This window comes from Ranitomeya variabilis, chromosome 8 (genome assembly GCF_051348905.1).
Source record: "Ranitomeya variabilis isolate aRanVar5 chromosome 8, aRanVar5.hap1, whole genome shotgun sequence".
NCBI lineage: Eukaryota > Metazoa > Chordata > Amphibia > Anura > Dendrobatidae > Ranitomeya > Ranitomeya variabilis.
Window position 1 is genome coordinate 43,123,158 of NC_135239.1, and position 27,541 is coordinate 43,150,698.

Below are 27,541 nucleotides of genomic sequence, written 5' to 3' on the forward strand. Positions count from 1 at the left end.
CATGGTGGTGGCCGGATCCTTATGAAGGGCTGCATGAGCACTGCTGGTATCGGGTTGCTACAGATCATCGATGGTATCATGAATTCACAGTATATATTGAAAGAGAAGATGCTTCTATCACTTCCTTGGTAGACGGGCATTTTTCCACCATTAAAATAATCGAAAACACACATGTGTTGCATTTCTGAAAAAGAACAGGGTGAAAGTGATTCAGCGGCCAAACGTCTCCAGATCTGAATCCAACCAAACACCTATGGGGGAATTCGGAAGAGACGAGTTGCCATCACTCTCCGTCCAGCATCCAGGTTCTAAAGGAAAGAATGGAAAAAAAGATAGATGACACCAACTTGTTCATTTATGGCCTACAAGAGTTGGTCCCATCCTGAAAAATCACGGAGCTACTGTAGTAGAACTTCCACAAGGGTGAACGTTCTAGTGAGGGTAACGGTGGCAGATAAACTAAATTGTGCCCTGTGGTGATTTGGGCATCAGTGGTGTTAAAGGGGCGGTGACAATGGTAGAGAAACTATGGGTGATTTTTGTGGCAGAGGAGATTATCCTCATTTTCTGAAGGACCTACAGTAGTAATGTCTGCAGACGTATATCCAGGAGGCATATGAAGGAAGATTTGCATCTGTAAACGTTATTTATAGCCTTTGTGTATTACTAGATCGTTATTTGTAGCACATTTGTGCCGCTGCCGCATGAACCGTCCTACAGGTTGGAAATCCATGCAGGAGACCGACCCATGTGTTACCTACAAGTGCTAATAATATTTCATGATTGCTATAGAATCTATTTTTATGCCTGGCCGACCGGTTGTATGAGTCGCCCTCGCCTCGTTATGAGCCACTTCCACGCGGTGTGGAGTCAGCGAGACGCTGGTTGGCGGAGTGTGCGGTTTCCATAGAGACAGATGATCTGCAAATTGTGGTAAAAATAGAAAGTCTATATTTGAGCAGAGCCTGTTGCTACGATTTAGCCCAGTGGTTTATATGCGGCGCACAGTATATTCTATGAGTCATTACCTGGTTTATGTCTTTTGAGGCAGATCTGGCAGTAAAAGTTGGATTCCTCTGGAGAGAAAGAACTTGAGGATGAAAAAAAAAAGTCATCTATCAAGATAAAAGAGTCGAAGTCGAAATGGCAGTAAGATAGATCTACGCATACGGATTTAGGCTTATAGGTGTCAGAAGAAAAAAATGGAAAATTTTATTTGGATGAAAACGTGACTGCGCTGCAGAACAGATGTTTATGCCGCAGGACTATCTGATCTACAGCAACGCTGCCCCCTGCTGGACGTCTGCAAGTAGTATCCTAGTGGAACTCCATGACATAGTCTAACAATGCGGGTGCATTTCTAAAATACATTTATTAGAAAGCATCTGCACCAACTTGGCCAGTCTTCTTAGGGTGCATAAGCATGCGAACCATACACAGTGGAAAAGTCCACAGTGACCTCCACAGCAGGAAAACCTGCACCAAATTGACTGGATATATTTTATTTTTGCAGTTTTTCATATGTAAACACTATGGATCTGCAATAAAAATCCACAACATAAAGTCACGTGCTGCAAATTTCAAGAATTTCAATCTCAGGCCAGTTATCGCAGCAGATTTTTCATGCAGTGTATGGATCGGAGTTTGTAAAATCTCATTCACAGTGTAATATACTGTAATATTCAGCAGAAAAGTCCCAGGATATCTGAAGACCTCTCCCTGTGTTATTGAAATAGGTTCTTTATTATTTGGGCGATGGGAAGGTTTATAGGCATTATAAGATTGTTTTAGGTTTGTATCTGTAAGGGGTTACAAGGACGGTATTATTCCCCCACTCTTCCCGGTAAATTGTTGACTCATGTTTTACTGTGTAAATAATGTTTGATACTAAATTGCTGTCGTATGTATATTACTGTGCAGGGGAAGTGCAGTTCTTAGTTAGTCCACTAGTTGGGGATACTTTGGTGTAAATAGTTAATATAGGAGGGGTCTGCTGGGGGTAGGCCAGGAACATTTCCTGATGGAGTTCAGTAGGGCCAGGGAGCCCAGACAGTCCAGTAGGGCCTCAGAGCCCAGGACAGCACAGTGACCCCGCATTGCTCACAAGTTAGTAGCCCAATTTGTCCAGGGCCTGATATTGGTCGAAAGTTGCAGCAGGAAAACGATGCAGGGCAGCACCAGAATGTGGCAGCTAACTACATGGGCAGATGCCCTTATGTCTGGTGCAAAACGGGCAGGGGACCTCCTAAAGTTAGCGAAGCTGCACAAGAGAGATGCTGCGGTACCGGATGAGTCAGTACGTCCCGGGGACATCCTGGGAGGAAAGAGGGAAGACACAGGGAAAGCAAAGGATGCATACTGTGTGGAACCTTATCATGTCGCTGTAACTGAAATGGACATACTGTGTACGGATGCAAGTAAATTCTTTATTGCTGAGTTGGAACTGGACTCTGTCTCTTTATATGTAGCAATGCCAACAGCAGAACTTCAGCAGACCAGATGGGACCCTGATGGTGCAGAAGGTGTAGCAGAAGGTATGCTGCAAAGGGGACATTGTATGTATGTGGCGGGAGACCATGCTGTCTAGACGTGTGCAGCCTCACTCAATACAAGTGAATTGATCAAGGTCGGACATGTCTAGTTGGAATGTGGCCGGATGTATGAAAATCACATACTTGCTGTCACATGACCAGCCAGAGAGTCCTGACAGTCCTGACAGTGCGCACTGTGAGGATTCACAAGACTGCAGTCAGATCGAGTGACTGCAGACTTGGGTCCCAAGCCTGGACAACCACTGTAATTCCTGAATGAGTTATCTGACAAAGGCAAAGTTGAATGTGCGGGGAGGCAAAGAGCCTGTAAAAGCAAAATTGAACTATATTATAGCAACATGTTCATTTACGATATACAGTATATGCCTGCCTGGTGCGCAGCGAACTGGAAAAACAACCAGATAATCAAAAATATATTGATCGATGAGAAAAAAAAAACCACGGTCCAATGCAAGCAGGAAAGCTAAACTGCGCCATCTAGTGGCAACCTGCATGTCTTACAGGAAGACAAAAATGCAGTTTCTCTTGCCAGTCCTGCCACTAAAATAAACATTAAAAATGTATTTATGTATAATATAGATTTCCTCATGGATATTTTTTTTACTGCTGTTTTAATCTGACTACTCCTACTTACCTGCAAAACTGATTCTGTAAAAAACCATCAAACCTACGTATTAGGTTTAATAACAAATATTGACACCATATTTATGTGGACAGTAATAGCAGCTAAATGCCAATAAATCTATTTTTATGATGTCAAAGAAGAAAGTTTCGGTCCTATATAAAGGATCGCTAGTCAAGAAGCTGTTGATTTTGCATGTGGCCAAAAATGGAAAGAAACAAGAAAAATTAAGTAGAGCTTAAAGGGATTGTCCAGGATAATAAAAAAAAATATTTAGTAGATAAAGAAAATAAACACAGCAATATTCACCTTTCACAGGTCTTTTGACAAACTGTGGCTGCGATTTCACGATTGCAGCACATGTGACCGCTGCAGCCAATCAATGGGCTTAGTCATTAATAATTGGAACCTCGATTGAAAATAAGATGCCGCTAAGACAGATTTGTTTGTATATTATGCCAAAGAAGATTTATTAAAGGAGGTACAACATTAATTCAGCTCTATGCATATATTATAAATATTTACATGCATCTATTTATCCAGAAAGCCCAGAAATGTAGACTCCAACGAACGCTTCCCATACAGCGATGCAACCACCGCTGATTGCGCTCATATGACCCCCTATGCAGCATTTTACAGCACCAGCACAATCAATGATATTTCCAAAATCTTAAGCACGCTGCGTTTTGATTTCCATTTATATTTTGAGCACTTCTGCCTTTTTCCCAAGATGTAACATGTCGATTCCTTCAGCAATTGTGCAGCGATTTTCACCCATTCAAATGACAAAATGTATTTTGTGCAGCTTTTCCTGCCACCACTCTGGGTTTTGCTGCTAAAACGCAACATGTGAACATACCCTTACTCTACCAGCAAAGTGAATAAATGTCTGAACTCTCATGTACACGCTGCATAGCTTTTCCTTGAAGATTTACACCATCAAAGCATTTTTTTAAATCTACAGTATGTCAATTCTCTTAGCAGTTTTACAGCATTTTTCACCTATTCAAATGAATAGGAAGAAAACACAAATAAAATGTAATTAAAAATGTGCAAATTCCGCAGCCTTTTTCCTGCCGGCACTCTTTTTGGCCTGTCCCACACGTCCAGATAATTCCGGTACCGGAAAAATCAGTACCGGAGTTATCCGTGTCCGTGTGTCCGTGTGCTCACATGGCACATTAGTGTGGCACACGTGCGGCAGCCGTGTGCCGCCCGTGTGCCGACTGGGTACCACACGGACCGTGCAGGAGACAGCGCTATATTGAATATGCGGCTCCACCCCTATGGGAGGTGGAGCCGCATATTCATCACTGTAATAAGCGGCACCACGTGACCGCTCATACAGGAAGAAGCTGTGGCGCTGAGAGGAAGCAGCGAGGGAGCTGGGTGAGTATTTTATTTCCAGCGGGCGGGCGCACAGGGGGTCGGAGGGGGGTGGTGACAGGGATCTTTATTTTAAACACAAAAAAAAAAAGATTTTTCATATCTTCTCTCCAGCGAACGCTGCTGGAGAGAAGAAATGAATGGCGGCTTCAGCACCACTCTGGGGGGACAGCGCTTACTGTAGCGCTGTCTCCTGCACGGCACACGGATGGCACACGGACAGCATCCATGTGCGGTACGTGTTTTACACGGACCCATTGACTTTAATGGGTCCGTGTGATCCGTGCGCTCTCACGAACACTGACATGTCACCGTGTTTTGCACACGGACACACGGTCCCCGAAAACACGCTGACATGTGCAGAGACACATTGATTTTAATGTGTCTACGTGAGTCAGTGTCTCCGGTACGTGAGGAAACTGTCACCACACGTACCGGAGCCACTGACGTGTGAAACCGGCCTTAGGTACAGAAAAATCTTCTGCGAATACTTAATGTGTACCCGTACCCTGAGGGAGTAAAACGGTGGACAAGGATTACGTAAGGAGTGCAACAGAGCTAGAGGGAATGCTACAGAGACGGATGCTGCAATAATAAAAATCATAATAATTATTGTATTTCTAAGGAGCCAACATCATGCAATATGTTTTTGAGGTGGAGGTGGCAGGTTGTGATTTAATTCTGATGGACAAGGCTGAATTAAAGGTTATCCCAAAGAAGGGTGAACCTAGAGAAAGTGGAGCCATTACCTATGATAGCTCTAGTATGGGGCTGAATACTAGTTTTGTTTGTGTTCACTTTTAGGAACCAATTAAAAGTTTAGTGACCTCTGCAACTGGAAGTCACAAGACAGATGATGATGCTGGAATGAGCGCACAATAGCAGCCAAACGTGCCCACGTCCCGGCATAATGTCCTCAGCGCTGCTCACGTCCGGAGTCAGGAGTGAGTGTCATTGAACAACCACTAAAGGGGTTCTCATGTTGTTGAATAGGGGCGCACCACTTCCCTGCCTCCAAGCTCCCTGCTTGATTGACAATTTGGACCATGGCATGGTTGCACAGATGATCTGAACTTTTCGATCTTGCTATATCCAGCATCTTTGCCTCTTCATCATCGGAGGAGCTCAAGTCCTTAGAAACTGGCAATCCGGCCAGGTTAAGGTTAATTCTGCTTATAAACTCTATCAGAAAGATATTATAAACAGTCCTTTCTTAAGGGACCACAATGTCACTGCTTATAGACTACTGAGGTGGCAAGTGACTGTGCAAAAGAGAAGGAAATTATATACCGTATATACTCGAGTATAAGCAGACCCGAGTATAAGCCGACCCCCCTAATTTTGCCACAAAAAACTGGGAAAACTTAAAGGGACTCTGTCACCTGAATTTGGCGGGACCAGTTTTGGGTCATATGGGCGGGGTTTTCGGGTGTTTGATTCACCCTTTCCTTACCCGCTGGCCGCAATATTGGATTGAAGTTCATTCTCTGTCCTCTGGAGTACACGCCAGTGCAAGGTAATATTGCCTTGCGCTGGCGTGTACTCCGGAGGACACAGAATGAACTTCAATCCAATATTGCGGCCAGCATGCAGCCAGCGGGTAAGGAAAGGGTGAATCAAACACCAAAAAACCCCGCCCATATGACCCAAAACTGGTCCCGCCAAATTCAGGTGACAGGTTCCCTTTAATGACTCAAGTATAAGAATAGGGTGGGAAATGCAGCAGCTACCGTCAAAAGTAGCAAAAGTAAAAATAGATACCAATAAAATTAAAATTAATTGAGACATCAGTAGGTTAAGTGTTTTTGAATATCCATATTGAATCAGGAGCCCCATATAATGCTCCATAAAGTTTCTGATGGCCCCATAAGATGCTCCATATCAAAATATGCCCCATATAATCCTGCATAAAGGTTAATAATGGCCCCATAAGATGCTCCATATAGACATTTGCCCCATTTGCTGTTGCTGCGATAAAAAAAAAAATCACATACTCACCTCTCCGTCACTCAGGCCCCCGGCACTTTCAATATTCACATGACTTCGTTCCGGCTTATACTCGAGTATATACAGTAATTAAATATCCATTTGTTCTTGGAAACAGAGAGGATTTTAATAATCAGGAAATTGCAAACAATTTACAATGTTACCATTTTAATATGATGACACTACTCACTTAATTGTACTGGAAATTATCAGTACAATTTAAAGAAGATGCCCCACGAACAAAGTATACTTTAATTAAAATGTCTTGGAATAGCAATATGCAAATTGCCTCTTCTGAGAAAAAGAGGACTTAACTCTATAGCGCCACCTGTTGGAAGTAGCGATCCTACAAGTAACAATCAACCCTTTGACGAGTCGTGCAATATGACTTAGGATAAAAGCCAAATCAGTATCTCAATTCGCAGACACGGTGTTTCGGGCTGTTGGCCCTCGTCAGTGCGAAGCATGAGAACTGATTTGGCTAGGTGAGAGGCTCTGGACTGGGGTCTAAGGGGTATCGTTTCTCATTATGGAGAGTGACATACCAGCTGGCTTGTCAAGGTATGGAGGCTTATTCGCCGTGCAATGCTACTCTGGGAAATTAAATATTCAAATTGCCTCTTCTGAGAAAAGACGACTTAAACTCTATAGTGCCACCTGCTGGAAGTAGCGATCCTACAAAGTCACAATAACAATAAGTTTCACAATTGGATGTATTAATAAAATGTTCCTGTGCTGAGATAATCTTATAAATGTGCCCCTGCTGTGTACTGTGTCATAGCTGTGTCTGAGCATGCAGAGCTGCTCCAGTTCATGGTTGGCACATGCTAGAGCTCCTGGCTGGGGAAGAGAGCAAAAGTCAATTTTAATAAGAGAGTATAACGATGACAGCAGGAGCTTGCAGTTACTGCTTTTTGAGGTAACACATTTACCTGACTGTTTTATCACAGGAGCGAGTGTTTCTACTGTGTTATTAGTCCTCTGAGATCCTCATTAATTAATTCTCATGAGCTCAGCAGCTACAGGCACTACATTACTAACTGGATTTACGATGAGCTAAGAGGGCTGGTGATTGTCATCAGTGTACGGTGAGTGTTTCAGTTTTTACCATCAGTGTTTCATTAGTGATCTGCACGTTTTCAGGTATGAAAAATAAATAAATAAATGACAAAGCTTCTCCTATTCACTAAAATGTCAATCACGGACAGCACACTGAAGCCATCCTTGTGGTGCCCATGATTTCCTTGCACCAATTGATTTGTATGGGTAATTTTGATCTGTGACTTAGCTCCAAAACTGACAAGTTTTCTTGAATTTTTTTGCAGACTACAAGCACATGGACATGTGAACAGCTCCATAGATTATAATTGGTATGTGTTCTGTCCCTGAAAACCACAAATAGAAAACTTATGGGAAAACTGGTGTCTGAATGAGGCCTAACATAACCCGAGATGTAAACCGAGCACTGGGCACAAAACCAATTGTCAATTTTTTGGTTGATAATTTTACAAGTATTTATATTTGTGCACAGGCAACAATCATCACAGTAAAAATTGCTCCATGATAGAGTATTTTCCATCTAGAACATTTATGATATAGCCACCAGGTATGCTATTAATGGATAAAAGATGCAGGTCCCACCAATTTGATTAAGACCAATTGTTGTATGTCCGCCTCTCAGTATATGAGGGCAGGACAAAGGAACAGGAGTTCTTTGTAATCTTGAAGGGATTTTACTCAGGGCGACCATTAATAGGTAACATTTGGAGATTGACATACCGGCTCTGGCATGCCAAGGTTAGGAGGCTTATTCTCCGTGCAATGCTCCTCTGGGAAATGTAATATGTATGATGCCTCTTCAGAGAGGAAAGGACCTGAACTCTATAGTGCCACTTGTTGGAAGCAGCAATCCTACAAGCCACTATCGACCCTTTAACGAGCCTTGAAATGTGACATAGGTGGATAGTGACTTGTAGGATTGTTGCTTCCAACAGGTGTCACGATACAGTTCATGTCCTCTTGCTCTCTGAAGAAGCAATTTGCATATTAGAATATCAACAACATTTTTTGTGGAAATCAAAGTTGCTTAAAAATGTTCCAACTTTTAACCAAAATTTCTCAATATTCTGTTTAAAAAAATGGTTACTAGTGTTGAGCATTCCGATACCGCAAGTATCGGGTATCGGCCGATATTTGCTGTATCGGAATTCCGATACCGAGATCCGATACTTTTGTGGTATCGGGTATCGGTATCGAAACAACATTAATGTGTAAAATAAAGAATTAAAATAAAAAATATTGCTATACTCACCTCTCCGACGCAGCCTGGACCTCACCGAGGGAACCGGCAGCGTTGTTTGCTTAAAATGCGCGCTTTTCCTTCCTTCCGTGACGTCACGGCTTCTGATTGGTCGCGTGCCGCCCATGTGGCCGCGACGCGACCAATCACAGCAAGCCGTGATGTAATTTTCAGGTCCTTCTAGGCATTCAGTATTTTAAAATTACGTTCCGGCTTTGTGATTGGTCGCGTCGCAGTCACATGGGCGACGCGACCAATCACAAGCCGTGACGTCACGGGAGGCAGGAGAAGCGCGCATTTTAAAATGCGCGCGTGTCCAGCCTCCCGTGATGTCACGACTTGTGATTGGTCGCGTCGCCCATGTTGGCCGCGACGCAACCAATCACAGCAAGCCGTGACGTAATTTCAGGTCCTTCAGTATTTTAAAATTACGTTCCGGCTTTGTGATTGGTCGCGTCGCGGTCACATGGGCGACGCGACCAATCACAAGCCGTGATGTCACGGGAGGCTGCACACGCGCGCATTTTAAAATGCGCGCGTCTCCTGCCTCCCGTGACGTCACGGCTTCTGATTGGTCGCGTCACCCATGTGACCGCGACGCGACCAATCACAAAGCCGGAACGTAATTTTAAAATACTGAATGCCTAGAAGGACCTGAAAATTACGTCACGGCTTGCTGTGATTGGTCGCGTCGCGGCCACATGGGCGGCACGCGACCAATCAGAAACCGTGACGTCACGGAAGGAAGGAAAAGCGCGCATTTTAAGCAAACAACGCTGCCGGTTCCCTCGGAGAGGTGAGTATAGCAATATTTTTTATTTTAATTCTTTATTTTACACATTAATATGGTTCCCAGGGCCTGAAGGAGAGTTTCCTCTCTTTCAGACCCTGGGAACCATCAGGGATACCGTCCGATACTTGAGTCCCATTGACTTGTATTGGTATCGGGTATCGGTATCGGATTAGATCCGATACTTTGCCGGTATCGGCCGATACTTTCCGATACCGATACTTTCAAGTATCGGACGGTATCGCTCAACACTAATGGTTACATCTAGGTATTAATATAAACTCTTCTCTGATTTTCAGAGATAAGGATTGATCGGTTACAAAGTTTTTAACATGAAAAATTTCATATGGCCTACCAGACCAGGAATTATTTAAGCTTAGGAAATATATTAAGAACTAACTAAGACTTCCTTTGAGTCTTCCAAAACTATAATAACTCTCCTTCATAATATCTATATGATCTTTGACGCAGATATTGAATTTAGACATGGGAAGGTTAGCGTAGCTTATTACCGTGTATCCATAACCAGTATAAACCTACAAACATGATACACAGCCAGATATCCGAAGAACAATATATTAATTTATTAGATACATGATTTAAAACATACAATTACAAAGTAAGGTAAAGGAACGGAAAAAGGGTAAGATGAAACCCTTTCATCAAGGTCACCAAATGTCAGAATGACTATAATAAAGCACTATGTGTGCACATTGTAAATATATGATATATAATACGAAGCGATGGCTGGGGGACCACCACGGTGCAGGAAGACTACTGTACACAAGATGAGGTGCAAACAACAAAGGGTAGATTTATTGGAAGGCAAGGAACAAAGTGAATGAGGAAGATGCAAACAGGGGTATACAATGGTAAAAGACAATTTACAAGAGTAATAAACGTTATCTTTCCCGTAAAATAGCACGGTGCTCCAACTATTACAGACTCAAAATATGTCTAACCATCAAATGTAAACAATAAACAAGTGATGATGCTACTCTACATATAACCTCCATGGCCTTTACTAAGCAGGCCACACGGCTCCCGTGTACTGACTATTGAAGCCTACACTAGGCCCTAACAGGTGCACCAAACAGGAACAGACTCACGGTGATGTTGGAGAATCAGCTCGAGTCCCAGGGGGCCCCCAGCAGTCTAATATGGTGGTGCGCACGGCTTTCTGTCAGCTCTGTGAAACTTGGTCTTCTCCTTGCTTCTGGATCCTAGGGATGCTCCTGGTAACTGTAAATCCCTTTCTCTGTATCTTCGTGGCTCTCTTGCAGCTATGTTAGGACACAGTTCTTCTCTCTTTCAGCTTTCAGCACAAAAAGTCCTTTCTGCAGCAGCATCAGTTCACACACGCTGCTACAGCTCCACACCTGCACTCTGCCAGACTAGTTCATCACACCGACTATTGCAGGGGAGAAGCAGAACATTCCATCACGCCAGACAAGGGGGTGCAGCCTCTTAAAGTGACAGCGTGTTCCTTACTGTCCATAACAGCACCACCCTCTTACATGCCTCCCTTCTTAATGATGGTCGTCCTCGGCCATCACAGCATCAGGGTCAAAGTGTAATGGAGGAACGTTCAATGCGGAAACAGCACCTATAGAGGAGGCAATAAAGTTGCAAAAACAGACAGAGCACACTGTTCTACATATCAGACTGGTGGAACCCCTGCATTAGACGTCTGGGATCTCCGAAGCTCTTGGCTGTCAGGCAAGGCTTGACTATCTTCCAGAGGAACACTTGTTGCAGGAGACATTGTGAGCTCTTGTCTGGTCTCATCCTCGCATAGCGGTACTGGTACATCCATGGGATTACCGTCTCTGTGCGGCTGAGGACCCCCTCCTGTGTCAGGGACGGTCCACCACTCATCATCGATTTCACCATCAGGCATGACAGATTCAGGAAGTGGAGTAGCACCTTCAGGCGACAATGGCATAGAACAGACCTCAGACCGGCAAGGCCGCAGCATATTTCTGTGAAGTACTCTAGGGGCGGATGCCCCAGTCTCAGTCTGTACCTTGTAGACAGGGCCGTTAGCATACACTTGCTCGATAACTTTGTACGGCTGTACTTCCCGTCTCTCACTTAGTTTTCCCTTGGGGCACTTCTCTCTGGCTAATACTCGGTCTCCAGGTTGGAGGGGTACCTCTTGAGTCGGTTTGCGGTCCGTATGTTCTTTTTCTTGCAGCTGCTGACCCACCAACCGCCGTATCGTTTGCAATCGTTGCCGATGCTCTTTCACCCATGAGGTGACAGTTTGCTCCATCAGCTCCTCTGGCTGTTCCAAATTCAGCTCAATGATCTCTTGTCCAGCTCTTCCAAACAACAGTAGATAGGGGGTATAACCCGTGGTGGAGTGGACCCGATTGTTGTAGGTCCAGACCAATTCCGGCAGATAGTCTGGCCAACACGCCTTCTTATCCTCCTCCAACGTTCTCAGCATTTGAAGTAAGGTTCGGTTGAAGAATTCACAAGCTCCGTTGCCTTGAGGGTGGTAAGCGGTGGTCCGGGACCGCTCGATGCCATACATACAATACAATTCTTCCATCACCTTGCATTGGAAACATGCGCCTTGGTCAGAGTGGATGCGCTTAGGGCACCCATACACCGGGATGAAGTCTTGACAGATGGCTCGTGCCGCCGATTCCGCAGTCTGATCTCTAGTCGGAGTGACTACTGCGAACTTAGAGAAATGATCGGTCATCATCAAACAGTATTGCAGCCCCCGGGCCGAGTGTCCCACGAGGAGATAGTCGATCATCAAGACTTCTAGCGGTTCCTTAGCTTGTATGGTTTGGATGGGTGCCCTCTGTTCAGTACTCTTAATGAGGTCACATACTCGACATTTCCGGCAAACCTCTTCCACCACAAACTCCAACCGGGGGCAATACACATACTGCTGTAACCATTGGTAGGTCTTTGTGGGGCCGAAGTGTGCACCAAATTCGTGGGCTTCTTTAGCTACTTCTTGAGCCATTCTTCCTGGGATGACCACTTGCCACCTTACTTCCATATCTTTTGGCTGTTGCCTCTTACGATATAGCACCGACTCTCGCGCTTCCAGTCTATCCCACTGGTGTAACACATTTCTCATTTCAGAGTCCAAATCATCTCTCTCTTGTTTGCCAGGCTTACGCTTTTGAGTTGCCCACCATTTCATCTGTCTCAGCCCTTCGTCTTCATCCTGAACGTGTCCCCATTACTCATTGGTTCTCCCCAGGGACTGGGGTAATGCGCAGGCCTCCCTTCTTGACTGGGCCGCAACCATTGGGGGCTTAAACTTACGAAAGTCTGGGGTTTCTTCCTCTTCGAGTTGCTCATCAAGATCTCCCACTGGAGTCTCCACAGTCACTCTTGACAGCCCATCAGCATTTGCGTTTTCGGTAGCAGAGCGATAACGGATGGTAAAGTCGAACTTGGCTAGGCGAGCCACCCACCGTTGTTCAAAGGCCCCCAATTTAGCATTCTCAAACTTTTCTGTCATGGCCCACACCAGAGCAAGGAGCTCTAACCGAAAGGAGCTGTAATTGTGAGGGTTTCTTTCGCTGTCTCACAAGGACCTGCTAGCATACCCGATGACTCTCTCATGTCCATCCTGTATCTGAGAAAGTACTGCACCGAGTCCATGAAGGCTACCATCTGTGTACAACAGGAATGGTTGATCGAAGTCTGCGTAGGCCAAAATCGAGGCTGAGGGAAGGGCATTCTTTATAGCTTGGAAGGCCTTGTCTTGTCCCTGTGCCCAGGGGATGCGCTGGGTCTTCGGCACTCCAGCGGTCCCCCTCAACAACTCATTAAGAGGACCCGCCACCTTCGCGAAGTCTTTAACAAACCGGCGGTAGTACCCAGCGAGTCCCAGGAAGGCCTGGAGTTCTCTCACTGTTTGAGGGACTGGCCACTTCTGGATAGCAGCTACTTTTTCTGGCGAGGGTAGAACTCCATGTTGTGACACTATGTGGCCCAGGTACTCAATCTCTCTCTTGAAGAGGTGGCACTTCTTCGGCTTCACCTTCAGGTTATGAGCCTGCAGTCTTCCAAGTACTTGTCCAAGCCGGGCAAGGTGTTCTTCGAATGAGGCCGAAAACACAATGATGTCATCCAGATAGATCAGGGTAGCCTCAAAATTTAAGTCTCCCAAACACTTTTCCATCAGCCATTGAAATGTGCCTGGAGCATTGGAGAGCCCGAAGGGCATCCGGTTAAACTCGAACAGCCCCATAGGGAGGATGAAGGCGGTTTTTTCTTTGTCTTTCTCTGCCACGGCTACTTGCCAGTATCCGCTTGCAAGGTCCATGGTGGAGAAGTACTTGGCTTTCCCCAACGCTGTCAAGGATTCCTCGATGCGGGGCAATGGATACGAGTCTCGAACAGTGCAGGCATTGAGTTTCCTGTAATCTACACAGAACCGGATGGTCCCATCCTTTTTCTTGACGAGCACCACCGGGGCTGCCCAAGGGCTCTGACTACTCTGCACCTCTGCTAACACTTATTGCAGTGATGTTGCATACTGAGAAATTCCTTCTTCTTCCCACTGCAGCCTAGAGAAAAATTTGGTGCGATGGTGTACGGCACTAGCAGTCTCGCCGTAGATCTCTTCCAGGAACGTCACTAGCTCCTTCAGGGTACTGCGGGTGAGTTCTGGTTGTAGGCAGACGTTTCTACGGGCTTCTCCCTCTAGAGCAGTTAACGCAATGTCCACTTCGATGTCTGGGCTTATGTTATAAATCTTCAGGGTGCTTTGCAGCCGGGACACCCAGTCGGACAGTGGCATATTCTTGCCATCAAACTTTGGTAGCACACTAAATATGGTGCCCATAGGGAGTGTCCTTGCAGGGGTTCCACCAATGCCCACGGCATCTCCATTATCATTAGCATTCCCGCCATTGCTGTCCGCTGCCTCCATCTTGGTGACAGTACCCTGCTCGCAGCGCCACTTGAAGCGATGGCCGGGGGACCACCACGGTGCAGGAAGACTACTGTACACAAGATGAGGTGCAAACAACAAAGGGTAGATTTATTGGAAGGCAAGGAACAAAGTGAATGAGGAAGATGCAAACAGGGGTATACAATGGTAAAAGACAATTTACAAGAGTAATAAACGTTATCTTTCCCGTAAAATAGCACGGTGCTCCAACTATTACAGACTCAAAATATGTCTAACCAGCAAATGTAAACAATAAACAAGTGATGATGCTACTCTACATATAACCTCCATGGCCTTTACTAAGCAGGCCACACGGCTCCCGTGTACTGACTATTGAAGCCTACACTAGGCCCTAACAGGTGCACCAAACAGGAACAGACTCACGGTGATGTTGGAGAATCAGCTCCAGTCCCAGGGGGGCCCACAGCAGTCTAATATGGTGGTGCGCACGGCTTTCTGTCAGCTCTGTGAAGCGTGGTCTTCTCCTTGCTTCTGGATCCTAGGGATGCTCCTGGTAACTGTAACTTTCTCTGTATCTTCGTGGCTCTCTTGCAGCTATGTCAGGACACAGTTCTTCTCTCTTTCAGCTATAAGCACAAAAAGTCCTCTCTGCAGCAGCCTCAGTTCACACACGCTGCTCCTGCTCCACACCTGCACTCTGCACGGACTAGTTCATCACACCGACTATTGCAGGGGAGAAGCAGAACATTCCATCACGCCAGACAAGGGGGTGCAGCCTCTTAAAGTGACAGCGTGTTCCTTACTGTCCATAACAGCACCACCCTCTTACAAATACATGGCTCCAAATATATTACAAGCGGATAACACAAATGTTAAAGTGCTTATTAGTGGGCCCAATGGCCAAAGATAAATAAACTACATGGTATGCATCAAAGAAAAAGGAGATGTGTATAAAAAGCTACAGAAGGATGCAACCATGTATGAATGGATAGATATTATGGCAGAGGGGGACCAAGGTGAGAAAGAAAATACAAACAGATGGTAAGTAATTGTGTAAAGGTATACTAACCCACTGCTATTGCACCTGCCCAATGTGCTTTTCGCCGATGGCTTCAACCCTCTGCCATAATATCTATCCATTTATACATGGTTGCATATTTCTGTAGCTTTTTATACACATGTCCCTTTCTTGCCAGTTTTACTTCTTTTTTTAGGTAGTTGAGTTGATTTTTTTTGTTTTCTTCTTCTTGTTTAACCCCTTTCTGCCAGCTGACGGAATAGTACGTCAGCCGGCAGAACCCCCGCTTTGAGGTGGGCTCCGGCGGTGAGCCCACCTCAAAGCCGCGACATGTCAGCTGCTTTGTACAGCTGACATGTGTGCGCAATGAGCACGAGCGGAATCACGATCCGCCCATTAACTAGTTAAATGCCGCTGTCAAAAGCTGACAGCGGCATTTAACTAGCGCTCCCGGCCACGCGGCCAGAAGTGCTCGCACCGCTGACGTCACATGATCGGGGGTCATCGGTGCATTGCCATAACAACCTCCTCCTTGAGACCTCTATGGTTGTTGATGGCCGATTGCTTTGAGCGCCACCCTGTGGTCCGCGTTCAAAGCAACCCTGCATTTCTGCTACATAGAGGTGATCTGTGCTTCACCTCTATGTAGCAGAGCCGATCGTGTAGTGCATGCTTCTAGTCTCCTATGGAGGCTATTGAAGAATGCCCAAAAATTTTTTAAAAAGTGTTTAGAAATATAAAAAAAAATTAAAAATATATAAAAGTTCAAATCACCCCCCTTTCGCTCCAATCAAAATAAAACAATAAAAAAAAAATCAAACCTCCACATATTTGGTATCGCCGCATTCAGAATTGTCCGATCTTTCAATAAAAACAAAGGATTAACCTGATGGCTAAATGGCGTAGCAATAAAAAAAAGCAAAACGCCAAAATTACGTTTTTTTTAGTCGCCGCAACATTGCATTAAAATGCAATGACAGGCGATCAAAAGTATGTATCTACACCAAAATGGTATCATTAAAAACGCCAGCTCGGCACGCAAAAAATAAGCCCTCACCCGATCCCAGATCACGAAAATTGGAGACGCTACGGGCATCGGAAAATGGCGCAATTTGGTGAACCTAGCAAAAAAGCCAAAAAAAAACCACTTGTGAGATTTTGCTTTTTTTTTGCAATTTCATCGCACTTGGAATTTGTTAACCCGTTTTCTGTTACACGGCATGGTAAAACCAATGGTATCGTTCAAAAGTACATCTCATCCCACAAAAAATAAGTGCTCACATGGCCATATTGACGTCAAAATAAAAAAGTTATGGCTCTGGGAAGGAGGGGAGCGAAAAACGAAAGCGAAAAAAGCTCCGGGGGTGAAGGGGTTAATCTTGACTTTTATTGACAAATATCTTTGTTTAAATATGTCTTTCTTTTTCCCTCCCGTTGATATGAAAATCCCTTAAGGCCGGTTTCACACGTCAGTGATTCCGGTACGTGAGGTGTCAGTTTTCTCACGTACCGGAGACACTGACACACGTAGACACATTAAAATCAATGTGTCTCTGCACATGTCAGCGTGTTTTCGCGGACCGTGTGTCCATTTGGAAAACACGGAGACATGTCAGTGTTCGTGGGAGCGCACGGATTACACGGACCCATTAAAGTCAATGGGTCCGTGTAAAACACGTACCGCACATGGATGTTGTCCATGTGCCGTCCGTGTGCCGTGCTGGGGACAGCGCTTACAGTAAGCGCTGTCCACCCTGGGTGGTGCTGAAGGCTTAATTCATCTCTTCTCCCCCGCAGCGTTCGCCACCCATAGGGGTGGAGCCGCATATTCATCAACTGTAATGAGCGGCACCACGTGACCGCTCATACAGGAAGAAGCTGCCAGCGCTGAGAGGAGAGAGGAGACATTGCGGGAGCTAGGTGAGTATTTCTCTGCATCTGTAAGGGGCCGGGCGGCACACTGGGGATGGGAGGACACCAGCAAAGTTTATTTTTAACAAAAAAATAGAAAAAATTGATCTTTCATCTGTTCTCTCCAGTGAACGCTGCGGGGGAGAAGAGATGAATGCAGCCTTCAGCACCACACAGGGGGGACAGCGCTTACTGTAGCGCTGTCTCTCCTGCACGGTCCGTGTGGTACCCGGGCGGCACACGGCTGCCGCACGTGTGCCACACGTGTGGCACACGGATGGCCTACGTGAGCTCACGGACACACGGACACGGATAACTCCGGTACCGATTTTTCCGGTATCGGAATTATCTGGACGTGTGGGACAGGCCTTATAAAAACTATTTTAATGAAAACCATTGCAACTTTTTGTCTTTTTATACCAGTAACAATGAGCACCAGTGACTTTTATGCCATATTCACATGTTCAGTATTTGGTCAGTATTTTACATCAGTATTTTTACACCAAAACCAGGAGTGGGTGATAAATCCAGAAATGGTGACGTGTTTCTATTATACTTTTCCTCTGATTGTTCCACTCCTGATTTTGGCTTAGGCCGGCGTCACACTTGGCGTAAGACAATACGGTCCGTATTTTACGGCCGTGATACGGCCGTAATACGGACAAATGTTCCCAAAATAGTGATCCGTAGTCAGGGTGTGTCAGCGTATTTTGCGCATGGCATCCTCCGTATGTAATCCGTATGGCATCCGTACTGCGATATTTTCTCGCAGGCTTGCAAAACCGACATCTAATGGATTTATGTACTCAAATGTTCGGGAAAACATATATACATATATATATATATATATATATATATATATATATATATATATATGTCATTGAGACACATATATATATATTCTGTATTTATATTTACTTCAGCGCGATATCTGTGAAAAGTCAGTAATTCAATTGCCGGCTTTTAATTTCTCCTTCCCAAACCCGACAGGATATGAGACATGGTTTACATACAGTAAACCATCTCATATCCCCATTTTTTTTGCATATTCCACACTACTAATGTTAGTAGTGTGTATGTGCAAAATTTGGGCGCTGTAGCTGCTAAAATAAAGGGTTAAATGGCGGAAAAAATTGGCGTGGGCTCCCGCGCAATTTTCTCCGCCAGAGTGGTAAAGCCAGTGACTGACGGCAGATATTAATAGCCAGGAGAGGGTCCATGGTTATTGGCCCCCCCGTGGCTAAAAACATCTGCCCCCAGCCACCCCAGAAAAGGCACATCTGGAAGATGCGCCTATTCTGGCACTTGGCCACTCTCTTCCCATTCCCGTGTAGCGGTGGGATATGGGGTAATGAAGGGTTAATGCCACCTTGCTATTGTAAGGTGACATTAAGCCAGATTAATAATGGAGAGGCGTCAATTATGTCACCTATCCATTATTAATCCAATTGTTTGAAAGGGTTAAAAAACACACACACACATGATTTAAAAGTATTTTAATGAAATAAACACAGCGGTTGTTTTAATATTTTATTGCTCTCTCAATCCATTTGCAGACCCTCGCTTGGCAAAACAATAAATGCACAAGATACATACCCTCTGTTGAACCATCACTTCCCACGAGGTAATCCATCTGAAGGGGTTAAAATAATTTACAAGCAGGAGCCCTGCTAATGCAGCTGTGCTCGTGCTTGTAATTCCCCGGCGAATGAAGGAAATGTAGGTCATTGACCTACTGTTGTGAATTTGCTTTTTGGCTCCCTCTAGTGGTTACTTGTGATTTGACTCTGGGTATGTCAGTCATCCCTTGTATGCTCACCTGGGCCGTTAGTTCAGGGGTGTTGCTATATAAGCTCCCTGGACCTTCAGTTCTATGCCTGGCAACGTTGTAATCAGAGCTAATCTGTTGTGCTCTTGTCTACTGATCCTGGTTCCTGCTAGATTAAGCTAAGTCTGCTTTCTTGCTTTTTGCTATTTGTTTTTGTTTGCATTTTTGTCCAGCTTGTACTTAATCTGTATCCTGTCCTTGCTGGAAGCTCTAGGGAGCTGGTGTTCTCCCCCCGGGCCGTTAGACGGTTCGGGGGTTCTTGAATTTCCAGCGTGGATGTTTGATAGGGTTTTTGTTGACCATATAAGTTATCTTACTACATTCTGCTATTAGTAAGCGGGCCTCTCTTTGCTAAACCTAGTTCATTTCTATGTTTGTCATTTCCTCTTACCTCACCGTTATTATTTGTGGGGGGCTTGTATCCTACTTTTGGGGTCCTTTCTCTGGAGGCAAGAGAGGTCTTTGTTTTCCTCTTCTAGGGGTAGTTAGTTCTCCGGCTGGCGCGAGACATCTAGCGACCAACGTAGGCATGTTCCCCGGCTACTTCTAGTGTTGGCGTTAGGAGTAGATATATGGTCAACCCAGTTACCACTGCCCTATGAGCTGGATTTTTGTACTTCGCAGACTTACCTATTTCTCTGAGACCCTCGCCATTGGGGTCATAACACCTACATTTCCTTCAGTCGCGGTGATGCGCCCCCTGGTGGATGTCCTCATATGACCTGGAGCGTGGGAAAAAGTTCCCAGGCTGCAGTTCATGAGAACATCCAGCAGGGGCCCATCACTGCCACTGAATGTAAGTATAGATCACTGCTTTCCTTTCAGCACCCGGGGATTACAGGCACGAGCGAGTGGTTTAGCGCAGTTCATGCCTGTAATATTAGTTAACCCCTTCAGATGGATTACCTCGTGGGACGTGATAGGACATCAGAGGGTATGTATATTGTGGGTTTATTATTTTGCCAAGCGAGGGTCTTCAGATGGATTGAGAGAGCAATAAAATACTAAAACAACCTGTGTGTTTATTTCATTAAAATAATTTTTAATAATGTGTGTGTGTGTTTTTTAACCCTTTCAGACAATTGGATTAATAATGGATAGGTGTCAGAATTGACGCCTCTCCATTATTAATCTGGCTTAATGTCACCTTACAATAGCAAGGTGGCATTAACCCTTCATTACCCCATATCCCACCGCTACAGGGAGTGGGAAGAGAGTGGCCAAGTGCCAGAATAGGCGCATCTTCCAGATGTGCCTTTTCTGGGGAGGCTGGGGGCAGATGTTTTTAGCCACGGGGGGGGCCAATAACCATGGACCCTCTCTAGGCTATTAATATCTGCCCTCAGTCACTGGCTTTACCACTCTGGCGGAGAAAATTGCGCGGGAGCCCACGCCAATTTTTTCCGCCATTTAACCCTTTATTTTAGCAGCTACAGCGCTGAAATTTTGCACATACACACTACTAACATTAGTAGTGTGGAATATGCAAAAAAAATGGGATATGAGATGGTTTACTGTATGTAAACCATGTATCATATCCTGTCGGGTTTAGGCAGGAGAAATGAAAAGCCGGCAATTGAATTACCGACTTTTCACTAACACCGCTGCGTATTTCTCGCAAGTCACACTGCTGGTCCGTGTGGAATCCGTATTTTTCTTGCCCCCATAGACTTTCATTGGCGATTTTTTTTGCGCAATACGCTGACAAACGCAGCATGCTGCGATTTTGTACGGCCGTAGAACGCCGTATATTACGGATCCGTAATATACGGCTGATAGGACGAGACCCATTGAGAATCATTGTGCCGTATGTTATGCGAGTTTTACGGACGTAGTTTCTGCGCTCTTACGTCCGTAAAACTCGCATGTGTGACGCCGGCCTTACAAATATTGATGTGAAATACTGACCGAATACTCAGTGTGTGAACATGACCTTTTAAAGGTGAGCGGGGCTGGGACAATGTCGGATTGGAGAAATTCATCATAAATTTCCTTTTTAATCGCTTTTTGGATAGTTTTCGTGTGGATATAAAGTTCAGCAAGCTTTTCAATAATTCATGCAATAATTTGTGAAAATATGAGGCTTTCTATTTGTCCCTTACTCCAGAATTTCATGAAAAATGAACTCTGGGTACATGTTAAACTGGCATAAGATATGTAACATATAAAAAGTGCATTAATTTGTGTGAACACTAGGGGGCACACACGTTCAGGTCACTTTATGCTGCGCTGTTCACTTGTGTGATATTTTGTCAACTGTGAAGAAAATCACAAAAATCACAATTTCCTTCTGATTATATAATCTAACAAGTAATCACCGCGTGTTGTGTTGTCCTGGATTTTATATGTAATTATAAGGAAGGTAAACAGAACATGTTAATATTTAGAAGACTTATCAAAGTGTGGAAAAAGTCAAAGATCAACCGATTCTAAGGATCTTGAGAAGAGATGGAGTACATAGCACAACCTGTCAGCCTGGAAATGTGGTCGTAATCAGTGATTGACAGCCTTCCTGGTATCACATTGCATGCAGATAGTTGTCAAGCACTGATTAGGACCGCCCACTTGTCCGATTTATATGGTGGTGTGAGCGAGCCCTAAAGTAATTACAATTCCTGTTAGTGCTTAGGTACATTATTTTAATTTTTTTTTATAAAGTCCCATATTAAGCCTCATTATGACCGATGGCTGCAGTAGGATATCATACTGTATATTTCACTCTGCCTGATTTATTACTCCCATTTTTAATTGTCGTTAAAAAAAATCCAAAACTTTACATAAATCAACAGAACAACCTATAAGAATAAAGGAACTTTGCAGTATATTATATTACAGAAATCTGCTTCTTTCTCCACTTATGAGCCACTTGTTCCCCTGCCTCCTGGACATGCCCCAGCTCAAATCCATCTTGTTCAGAGCAAGACTGATTGACAACACAGTAAGAAGTCAGATTACACCTTCTGTTATACTCTATGGAGATTGGAGCTGGGGAAGGAGAAAGGAGCAAGAAGAGGCGCTGATCTGCTCCTGTAGCAGGTAATTTGTCTCACTTTATTGACTCTATTGCTGGATTCACAGCCACACAGCTCAGTACCGTTGTATAATGTCTTTTGCTGCTTTTGTTTCTTCTGTCTGTGTGCTGCATACAGATAAGGGAGCAGGAATTGCTCATGTCTACGTATAGGAGACATCATGGCAGATTGTCTCCATCCACTAGCTCAGAGACAACTGGTAATTATTAGAGATAGAGACTGCAAAGGGAAAACTACAGGACACAAGTCATATAAAGCTATGTAATGACCAGAAGTATTGTTATTCCTTATGACCACACAGGACAAATTTGTTAAAAGGTCATCTGGAATGACAGATACATGTTAAGGATATTCTTACATTTGATATTTAAAATTGAACTTCATTTTTCTTTTTTATTCTGTTGTTTTTTTCTTTTATTTTCAAATGCTAGTACTTAAAAATATAGACCAACATTGCAACCACAAACTGCAATTACATACAAAAAAAATGCACACAGTACAATACTACGCTGTCCGGAGTGGCCCAGATAGCTGAGCCTGAACGGTGTGATTGCAATAGATGCTGCGGATTGTACGGCTGTAGGATTTATATATTAAGCTATGCAAATTGCTTCTTCGGAGAGGAGGAGGACTTGAACTCTAGCGCCACCTATTGGAGGTAGCGATCATAAAAGTTAATATGGACCCTTTAACGAGCCTTGCAATATGACTTAGGATAAAAGCCAAACCAGAATCCCTATTTGCAGACACGGTGTTTCGGGGTTCTGCCCCTCGTCAGTGCAAAGTATGAGATCTGATTTGGCTAGGACTTGGATCTAAGGGGTAAGGGTTCTCCTTGTGGAGAGTGACATGCCAGTATGAGGAGACATAAACGCCATACATGCTCCTCTGGGAAATTAAATATGCAAATTGTCTCTTCGGAGAGGAAGAGGACTGGAAGTGAAGGAGCATGCATGGCGCTTAAGTCTCCTCATACTGACATGCCAAACCTGGCATGTCACTCTCCACAAGGAGAAACCTTACCTGTTATACCAAGATAAACATTTTCAGCATAACACAGACTCCATGTTGCCATTGACTTTTCCGCCAGCAGATGGCGCCCTGGTGCCAATGAACCATCTAACCTATTGCTTCAGCCTCCTTACCCCGTCACCTATGGTTAGATGTGATGTTTGCATGGACGGCAATTCCTATTTTTAGAACCCAGAATCATTTTTTCAAATGAAAAACATCCTTCTATGATTATGAATAACAAGTGACCTGGTAAAAACGTCCCTGCTGCTCTGCTATTTTTATTCTAACCAAGATCAGTTTTGCAAATTGCAATTTTATTTATTTACCGCATTGTAGCATCTGTTAACCATTTATTTATGATTACTTCCTATATTTTTAAGATGGGCGCAGATTAACTGTACTGATCCACATTTAACCGGCACAGATTATAGTAGTATAAGGTCTCATGCAGACAAGCATATTTTCGGTCTGAGTGTCATCCAACAAAACTGCAAAACATCAGATCGCAGCGGACGGGGTTGTGCATGTCTGATTTTTTCCTTGGACTGCCAAAAAATCATAGCATGCTCGAGTTTGATCCGATATTCAGCCATGAGAGCATGGAAACCATTGGACTGCACTCGGATGACATCTGAGTGCAGTCTGATTTTCATGGACTTACAGAATGGAGAAAATGGAGAAGATGGTATAGTGCTCCATACTGTATAATGGAGCCCTGCATTGTCTTGCACACAGTATAATGGCCACCACATAATCTTCCATACAGTATAATGGCCCCACATAGCACTTCATACAGTATAATGAGGCCCTTCATTGTCTTCGATACAGTATAATGGCCACCACATAGTTTTCCATACAGTATAATGGCCCCACTTAGCGCTCCATACAGTATAATGGGGCCCTGCATTGTCTTCCATACAGTATAATGGCCCCACATAGCGCTCCATACAGTATAATGAGGCACTTCATTGTCTTCCATACAGTATAATGGCCCCAATTAGCGCTCCATACAGTATAATTGGGCCCTGCATTGTCCTCCATACAGTATAATAGCCACCACATAGTCTTCTATACAGTTTAATGGCCCCACTTAGCGCTCCATACTGTATAATGGAGCCCTGCATTGTCTTGCACACAGTACAATAGCCACCACATAGTTTTCCATACAGTATAATGGCCCCACATAGCGCTCCATACAGTATAATGAGGCACTTCATTGTCTTCCATACAGTATAATGGCCCCAATTAGCGCTCCATACAGTATAATGGAGCCCTGCATTGTCCTCCATACAGTATAATGGGCACCACATTAAAAATAAATAAATACTCACCTATCCCTGTTCCCATGCTGCTCCGATCTTGGCAGCGAGCACTCTGCTCTTCACTGCTCGGCATAGGGAGGGCGTTGTAATGACGACATTGTGCCAGCTGCGCTAAGACGTCAGGGACAGAGGGATAATCATGGTGGGGGAGCGTCAGCTGTCACTCCTTCCTCCATTGCTCTCATCTGCGATGTGATACAGTTGACAGTGCGATGCCGGTGACGGAGGCCACTCACAAGACTAGTGCCAACGAGTCCGGACACTCAAACAGTAGCTGTCTAGTCCAGGCAAAATTAGATCTTCTTTATCTGAGAAAGTTTGTAACTTTTTTTATCTGGCGTCTTCTGAGCTCCTCTTAGCTGATTTATTGCCACTGATCGCATTAAAGTTGACTATGCAGGGTAGCAAAAAGTCTGTAAAAGCAAAATAATGCAAAATTTGATATGATCTTTAGCACAAAATACATGCATTGAAGTAAAGAAAAAAAATTGTCCCCAAAGGGTGGCCAACTCCACAAAGGGACAACAAAAAGCCACAGCAGGAGAGGAGGAAAGGAACAGTCGATCCCTTCACTACTGACCTCCATGTCCTCCATGGGGCATGCATATGAGATACAGACGCAGCCAGGGGGCTAATTATTAATATTGTCTAATTTAGGCCATCTCTAGCGAGGTCACATTCCCACGGCCATGGCTCTTTGTTTGCAAGGTACAGAATGTGCCTATAAAATACATATTAATAATACAAGACATGAATGACACGTGTTTGCCACAACTTGTGCTACAGTTCTCTTCAGCTTCAGGGGCTTTTTTTTATTTACTTTATTGCTTGTATATTGGACTAAAATAATTTTTGCAATTGGGTTTCTTTAAAAATGTTGCTTCATTTGGCTTTTGCGGTATCCTTACTTCCTTGCATCTTGCTCCTCTCAGCTGATTTATGGCCACATCAAGGTTCAGCTCAACTTTAGTCTTTGGTCATAATTCAGCATCAAGAAGTCCAGAAAATGACAGATAAAAGGTATTAACTCTCTGCCATGAATGACGTGACTGATGGATTCTCAGTTAACTCATTCTGCAGCTAGCAATATGAAGGGAAGAAGAGTCTGTAAAGGCCAAACAGTGTCGAATTTATAATGAAACTCAATTATAATATTTATTTTTAGTCCAAAATACATGCATTCCAGTTAAAAAAAATATGTATTTCACACCTGTCAGGATCCTTTAATTAATCACCTGTAAAGGGGTTGTCCATATTTGGGAACAATTATTATTATTTACTTAAAGGTGCCGTCCAATCCTTATAATTACCTTTATAATTATCTATACTTAAGCCCTAACCACTTTTGTAATATACTATTTTATAACATGCCCTACTATTCAACTTATCCTTATATATGCTTTTTTTTCTTTACTTCCTGTGACATTAGGTTTGAGGGGAGTCTCAAACGGGACGGACTTCTCCCACTGCTTCTATCGCCCCTTTCTGAAACGTGTAGTCATCATGAAGGGGCGCTGCGGTCACTTACTACAGCTTCTTCTGCCTCCATAATTCTGTCTCACCACCCACACCTTTGATAACTGCCACCACAGTCACTGCTTCTTACCCCACTGTCTCTTTTCCTGAATTGAGATGACATAAGTGAGTGGTGATAGAAGCAGGGTGAGTGACATCAATGTCACCCTCTGATAATGATTACTTTGAGGGCAGTGACAGCAGCTGTGGGACGGTCACTCACCCTGCTTCTATCGCCGCACCCTGACAGCATCTCATTTCATTAGAGACAGCAGGATCACCCCCTGAAGATTACCTTTTTTAGTAGTGGAGATAGAGGCTGTGGGGAAGTGACCACAGAGCCATCCACTTGTGATGTCCCATTTGAGACCCCCCTTCCCAAATGAAATGTCATTGGAAGTGAAGTAAAAAAGCACATATAAGGAATAGCAGGAGGGGAAGAAGTGCCGGGAATTGTATAATAGAGCTAATTACAAAGGTAGTTAGGGTGAAAATATATTTACAAAAGGCATAGGTGTCCGACCACCCCTTTAACTGCATGCATTTGGGATTAAACAATTATGGCAATAGGGTTTCATTAAAAATATTGCACTGCTGTGCTTTTTTGGGCTCCTTGTTTTTTATGTGGTCTGTGATTATAAATCAGCTGACAACAGCTAAGAAAAACAAACTATTTCAAACTCTCCTGTCATTCATTCATAACAAACTCACTGACGGAGTCTCAGTTAACTCATTCTGCACCCCATTGTAATACGTTGAAGCTTGTTGGCTAAAATGTAAAGTCTCTAACCGGGCCCCCAATTATCATGGATCTTTAATAAAATTAGCCTTCAACCCATGATCCAAAAGGAGCTTTTGGCCCCTCTAGGTTCCAGGGTGACTCCAACCCCTGCACCCATTTTAGTTACTACGCTGCAGAAGCCCTAGACAGTGCAACCTAGAGTCTAAAGAAATGCATAAAATTATTTTTCGCTCCAAATGAAAAAGAAGCAAAAACATTGTCACTAAAGGTGTCTTTTAGTATTTGCATTGTTTGGAAGTTTTTTTATATATGTTTTTTTTTTGTCTTCATTAGAAATCATGCGATTCATGGATCATGTGATTTAAAGATTTATTTGCAAAGTGAAAAGTGCAACAAAAAAACTGCATTAAAAACACATAAAAAATTTTTTTTTACGCAAATGGAAAAAATGTACTTTTTTTATTGGGTTTTTAGTTCCCTATAGACATACCGGACACAACTGGCTGCAGAATTTAAAAAAAAACAGAAAATGTGTGTTTTGCTTAAAAAGATGTAGGTAATGGGACCCGAAATACAGTTGTAATTCCCATCCTGCAAAACCACAGAAAAACCCAACAAGGTGACTCCAAT